At 52.0% G+C, this 6,406-nt stretch overlaps 1 long non-coding RNA gene across 3 annotated transcripts; it reads left to right on the top strand.

Annotated features, from left to right (window-relative positions):
* Positions 1-866: 866 nt before the first annotated feature.
* Positions 867-5,235, top strand: LOC135365272 (uncharacterized). Of its 3 annotated transcripts, none has more exons than XR_010412918.1 (4): positions 874-2,307; positions 2,430-2,572; positions 4,273-4,438; positions 5,116-5,235. It is a non-coding gene; the product is annotated as an uncharacterized LOC135365272 (long non-coding RNA). The 3 variants fall into 3 exon arrangements; XR_010412919.1 differs by having other exon boundaries at positions 875-2,307; positions 4,288-4,438; XR_010412917.1 differs by having other exon boundaries at positions 867-2,307; positions 2,430-4,438.
* The last annotated feature ends 1,171 nt before the right edge of the window (positions 5,236-6,406 follow it).

Genomic DNA, 6,406 nt, shown 5'->3' with positions numbered 1-6,406 from the left:
GGGACGTGTCAGGGGATATGTCACGGGGACGGGGATGTGTCAGGGGACATGTCATGTGATTGTCAGGGGGACGTGTCAGGGAATGTGTCACGGAGACGTGTCAGGGGACGTGTCACACGACATGTCACGGGACGTGTCATGGGGACGTGTCACAGGGACGTGCCACGGGGACATCTCTGGGGGACATGTCAGGGGACGTGTCACGTGATGTGTCATGAGACGTGTCAGGGGGACATGTCACAGTGACGTGTCACAGGGACGTGTCAGGGGATATGTCACAGGGATGGGGACATGTCAGGGGATGTGTCACGTGACGTGTCACGAGATGTGTCAGGGGGACGTGTCACAGTGACGTGTCACAGGGATGTGTCAGGGGATGTGTCACGGGGACAGGGACGTGTCAGGGGACATGTCATGTGACGTGTCAGGGGGACGTGTCACAGTGACGTGTCACAGTGACGTGTCAGGGGATGTGTCATGGGGATGGGGACGTGTCAGGGGATGGGTCAGGGGGATGTGTCATGGGATGTGTCATGGGGACATCTCTGGGGGACATGTCACGGGATGTGTCATGGGGACGTGTCACGGGGACGTGTCATGGGGACATCTCTGGGGGACGTGTCACGGGACATGTCAGGGGGACGTGTCACAGGGACGTGTCATGGGGATGTGTCACAGGGACGTATCAGGGGGATGTGTCAGTGGACGCGTCGGGGTATGTATCGGGGGATGTGTCACAGGGACGTCTCTGGGAGACGTGTCACAGGGACGTGTCAGGGGACGTGTCAGGGGGATGTGTCATGGGACGTGTCATGGGGACATGTCAGGGGGACGTGTCACGGGGATGTGTCACAGGGATGTGTCAGGGGGCCTCAGAAGCAGCTGGCACTCTGGGACAGGCGGGGACAAAGCCGCAGACAGTCACGGGCCTCAGCAGAAGCTGTGCCCTGGGGGCGCGTCCTGTGCGCAGAGCCTGGGGCTCCGAGCCGGCCGCGGCATGTCTGGTCCGGGCAGCTTCCCGAGTGGCTCCTGGTCACCTCCTCACAGATCCCTCCTCACGGGACACCTTTCACAGATGCTTTTCAGTCTGACTCTCCCAGACTTCGTCCGTGGGAGCGCTCAGTTTTCAGTAATCCGTGGAGAGGGCCGTGAGCGACCCACAGGTGGCACAGAAGCGGGACTGAGGCGTGGCGGCTGTCCCTGGATGGGCAGGGGGCACCATCTGCCAGCCGCGTCCGCCTGGGGCTCCACGGCAGGCGCAGTCCGCCCCACGCCTCCAGGAGGGACTGCGTCTCTCGAGAAGGTCCCACACAGGTGGTTTGAACAACCCTCCCGCTCGTGATCTGGGTGCTATGCCAGCAGAAGACGCTCTTCTGCCTAGGAAAGAAGCGTAATCGGAAACACACGTTGCTTGAAGCTTTGGTGTCCTGGGCGTCCCAAGAGAGGCAACCGAGAGGACCCCGAACGCCGGATCCCAACAGGGCAGCTGGCACTTGGCACCATTGTTACTGCTCCTGGAAAAGAGCCTGGGCAGAGTGTGCGGAAGATGAACATCTGAGGTGCACACGTGCTCTCAGAAGAGCAGGGCAGAATCTCGCGGCCGCCCAGTGGTCCAGGAGTGAGAGCAGGGCCAGCCCTCGGGGGGCTCAGGACTCACTTCGTCCCCCGAAGCGCGGGAGTCCTGGGGCTCTGAGATGGTGGCTCATGAGTCCAAGGGAAGCCGTCGTGCTGAGTCTGCTTTGGACAGTTGCCCAGGTCAGAGGGGACTCTGTTCCACGACTGAGAGCCCACAGCATTTAGCACCAACCTCCCGCCTGTCAAGAGGGAGGCAGCCGGGATGCCGAGGTCCGGGCCCCCCTCGCCTCTGCCTCTCCTGAGCGACACTCGCAGGGCCTCCCAGAAAAAGCAAAGGGTCCCGTTTGAGGTGGAGGAGGAAGGCTGAGGAATGGGAGCTGAACATGTCCTGCGACCTGGACCTCTGCCAGAGCTCCTGGCTTGCTCGCCCCCAGCGTGTGGAGGTGACCCACGGCCGCAGCAGGAGGGCACCTTGTCCCGGGCCCAGGCCTCGGGGAGGCAGGGAAGGCCTCTCTTCTGACACTGGACGGCTGAAGGAGAGTTGCAGGGCCTGCGGGGGAAAAGCAGACACAGGAGGCAAAGTGAGAACAGCAGGAGACATGAAGCTAATCGTGAGCAGTCTTGGGCCCGGGGCCAGTTCGGAGGACCCTCAGCGCCTGCATTGCCCGCTGAAGGGGACAGAGAGTCAGGCCGCAGTCTGGCTGTGGCCGCGCTCCAAGGAAAACTCTTGCGGTAGGAATTTCTGAACGGCCAAGAAGATTCCCGATTCCTTTTTTAAATGTTTATATTGGAGCTCGTGTCTTTCTTGCTAGAATCCCATTCACCCAAAACTCAAATGGCTTATTTTGTTACAGATGCACATTGGAATTTGGCAAAACACGGCCAAATATAAAGTGGTGTTTGTCGTCCACCTTAAACTCATGTAAATCTGATCATCCTACCAGTGACTTCTAATAACCACGTTGTTCCAAAGAGACAGCAAGGCTTCAGAAATGAGGTGAGTCCCTGTATGGATGAGACATTTGGTAAGTGACTTTTGGATTTCCTTGCGTTTGTGATTGCCCAGCCAGAGGCCACGCTCTTCTTAACTCGTGACATTTTGGTCTGGTTCCGTTAAACCCGGAATAAAACAAAACCCAGCCTTTTATCGAGGCAGGAACTCTAGCATATCCTGAGATATTCTGGGACACACAGAATCCATGCCCAAATAAGTCTGGGATGCGCAACATGCAATATTTCTTAGAGACTCAGAGCACAGACCAATCTTCTGAGGTTGAAAATTCCTGTAGTAAGTAAGTATAAGCCACTTTGTATGGTGCCTGTTTCTCAAACTTCTTCAACAACAGAACACCCCTAATGTGACACAGTAAGACCATTCCACAAAAAGGTGTGTTTCCAGAAAGCACCCTGGGTAATACCTTTTATTTTCAGATGCACTGAGTGGGAAGAACTGGGCTCATGTCCGTTATTCATAAGTTGGGTTCGTGTCTGAGCGTAGGGATTCTTACATGCAACGGTCTCTATAATTTTGTAATTCTTCACTCAAAGTTTTCACAGCGGGGAATCGATCCCTGTCTTCTGCCAAGTGTTTTCATGAGAGTTATTTGTGGTAGTTCTTAGGAATCTACTTTCAGCTTTCGTTTAGAGACGTTTAAACCATATGACTATAAGCTTCCTTTACCTTTCTACAAGAATCACCTATTAACTATGGTATGAAAGGCTTAACCCAGCCAGGGTTGAATTGGAACGGAGCTTTGATGTGGGCAAGGCAGCCAGCTCCATGGAGATCAGTCCATTCTGTTGTAAATTGAGAAGCTCAAGAGTCCAGGAGGAGCATGGCCTAAAATCTGAGGCTCACAAGAGACGCAGAAAGACATTCATAGGTTGTGTTATTTGAAGATCAAGGACGATTTGGATTTGGTTCAGAAATGTTCCACATTTCCAAAGCAGTCTTACCAGACGGAATCAAAATGTTTCATTATGATTTTAAAAAACAAAAGTTTTAGGTGGTGGCATACCCAGGACGTCTAAAATTCATTCTGCATACTAAAGAGCTTACAACTGTCAACCCTAAATAGAAATCTAAGAAATCCACCAATAGGAATTCAGAAATTTCATCATGTTGACTTTTTGGAATAAATAGACCCTGTCAAGTCTCTGTCTCTCTTCCTTTTTTTAGAAGTAGCTGTAGTGTTTTGTAATGTGGAGCTAATTCTGAGTAGTATATACTGCCTGGTCTACTAGACACTGTTTAGTATAACCTCGTTTAGCAGAAGACTCGGGTTCGGTGCCCCACCCCAGTCTGATGGGGGACCCTCGTCCCGCTCAGCCCCCACAGAGGTGCCCAGAGTCAGGATGACCCCTCAGCCTTGTTGTCCACATTTTATCTACCAAAGATAAACAAGAAACAGGAGACCTGGACTTTTCTCCCTGTTGCCGTTTACTAGCTATGCACATTTGTGCAGAAACTTCCTTCTGAGCCTCACTTGCTCATCTCAAATGTCGGGGCAGGACTCTGCTCCTGTTCCTCAAGGGTGGGGTAAACTCAAGGGATCTCATGAAACTACCATCTGACTCAGTGAACGCCAATATGATTGAATACGTTTGATGAAATAAATTAGACCAAAAATGTAAATATTTGATAACTGGCTCGTAGAGTGTTTTTCATCCCTCAAAGAAGAACGCATGTATTCAAAGGTTTAGCTTTTCCAGCAGAGCATTCCAGGCTGACTCTGAGATCCGAGGAAGTGTGCTCTGCTTCCACTGAGCTCCTCCCTGTCTCGCTTAGTCAATGATGACAGAAAAGGAAGAAAATGTGTATCTTCAACTGCTGAAAATTCTGGCTTCCTGTTCACTCTCAGAGGTATGGAGGGAACATTAAGGATGCTTTCCTATTGTGAACTTCGGTCCATAGTTTCTAACGTCTTTATGCTCGACTGATCCATTTGGGGGCAGAATCTTCTCAAAGCTACACCTAGTCACTCGTAGGGCCCTTCTTCACTCTACATGGCTGCCCGTCTGCAAACCGCATCTACTTCTTCTGAATGTCACACAGGTCTTCAGAAGGCCCAGATAGGGGGTTGGCAGCATCTGAGCCACACGCGCAAGGCTGCCACCGTCTCCTGAGTGATCCTTGTCTCTGGTGAGGATGTGTTGGAATTCGGGAAAGACCCAAAGTGCTTGGAAATTTCCCAGTAGGCAAAATTGCTGCATGTCACAGCCAGACTACACGTGACAGTCTAAGTTCCGACTTAGAGCAGAAGGCTGGGACGCCACATCCCACCTTGGAGGTGTAGACTCTACATGCGGTTGCAGAGCTGTTATAGTCCTGTTGGTTGAAAGCCCAAGGCATTTGTGTGTGTTAAAGCATCTTTACTGTGCACCTGTGTTGAAAGTTCCTCACCCATTTAAATGCAATCTGAGGTTGATTGAAGCTAGACCCTGAGAGGAAGCTTACTAAAATAAATGGGTTCTTTATCTTATAAAAATATGACCTTTTTGTTCGATTTGTTTATTGTTTTTATTTTGGTTTTCTTTTAGGAACTTGGTATTTGGAGATCTTTTCAGTCTCTGAATCATTTGACTGTGGTCAAAACTGCGCTATGAGCCCAGAATAATGCAAGCAACAACACTGGTTTTAAGACTAATAAAATAATGACATTTCTTGTTTAATGTCCTACGTTATGAATGATTCTATTAAATTTCCATGTGGCATTATAACAGCGTAAACACAGGTCATCAAAGAGACTCACACCTGGGCCAGCAAGACAACCCTGGTGGCCCACTGTGAGGCGTTCTGGCTGGCCTGTCCAGGGTCTACATAAGAGGACAGAGTGCCCGCAGGGGGTGTGTGGGCTCAGGGATGGAGGGACAATATATTATTCAGGGCCTGGCACATAGTAGGTGTTCAATAAATACTTGCTTGAATGATTGGGGGGAACTCACCAGGCATTTAGTTATTTCAGTGCACCTGAACCTCTCAGATGTCTTTGCTAAGTCTATTTGACGAAAACATATAAAGAAACCCATTGTGTTCTTCAACGTCCGCTGCCCGCTGAAGGGGACGGAGAGTCAGGCCGCAACCTGGCTGTGGCCATACTCCAAGGAAAACTCTTGCGGTAGAAAATCCAATGAGGATTTTCTTTTTACAAAGTGTTTGGTCAGTGATCAATCTGACTGAAATATGTTGGCCCTATTCCCTCTCCTTGGATGCTCTACTGTGACCCTTCCAGTTGTCCACCCCCAAGGCCCCTCTTCCCTCCTGGCTCCCCGCTTTCTCTGTCCCCTGCCCCCACTCTGCTTTCATATGCCTGTCTGAATTGCCATCCATCGTGGCCCAGGCAGTGTCCTCCACGGTCGGCCAGAGGCATGACTGCGAATCAATGTGGGTGAACGGTATCTCCCTGTCAGACACTGGAACGGCTGGGAGCCATGCCTGCCCCCACCCGTCAACTGAGGCCCCACCCAGGGTGGAAATGCGCCTGCCCTCTCTGCTGAGAGGCTCTGGGGACTCCCCCACCCGCCTATGTCCATCAGATGTGCTGATGGGCATGAATGGGGTGGCGGGGGGAGTCCCTTGCCTGCTTGCACCTGTCAGCAGAGCTGATGGGCAGGGAAAGGTGGGGGAGGCCCCCTCCCATGCTGTCAACCAGCTGACAGACAAGTGTAAGTGGGCAAGGCCCCTGGCCTCTCCTGGTCAGATGGGGGAGTTGCTTGACTGGGGAGTGGATGGGGGTTTCGCTTGCCTGGCAGACTGAGGGGCTGTAAGTGTTGGAGGCAGAAGGGTCTACATAGACGAGGCTGAAAGGCAGGGCTGGTGCGCGTGTGTGCA

The sequence above is a fragment of the Mirounga angustirostris genome, unplaced genomic scaffold (assembly GCF_029215605.1).
Source record: "Mirounga angustirostris isolate CCGP_5_RB_7025 unplaced genomic scaffold, mMirAng1.0.hap1 SCAF_7, whole genome shotgun sequence".
In the NCBI taxonomy this organism is placed as follows: Eukaryota; Metazoa; Chordata; class Mammalia; order Carnivora; family Phocidae; genus Mirounga; species Mirounga angustirostris.
The sequence above is the reverse complement of the archived record's forward strand: the minus strand, read 5'-3'. Positions and strand labels throughout refer to the sequence as shown.